The sequence below is a fragment of the Octodon degus genome, unplaced genomic scaffold (genome assembly GCF_000260255.1).
Source record: "Octodon degus isolate 3935 unplaced genomic scaffold, OctDeg1.0 scaffold00161, whole genome shotgun sequence".
Lineage (NCBI taxonomy): Eukaryota > Metazoa > Chordata > Mammalia > Rodentia > Octodontidae > Octodon > Octodon degus.
The window spans coordinates 6,464,354-6,464,560 of record NW_004524737.1 but is presented as its reverse complement, the minus strand read 5'-3'; positions in this window follow the sequence as shown (position 1 = coordinate 6,464,560).

Below are 207 nucleotides of genomic sequence, written 5' to 3'. Positions count from 1 at the left end.
GGTATCAAATAAAAAAAATAAAAGATTAAAAAAGTTTATATTGGGATCAAGCCATTTGGCAGTAAAACAATTGGTGTTTAAATTTCTTAAGAGACACCTGAGGCTAGGGAGGTAACTCAGCAGCTTAAGCACCTGCCTGACAAGTGCAAGGTCCTGAGTTTCTTACCTGGTACAGTGTGTGTGTGTGTGTGTGTGTGTGTGTGTGTG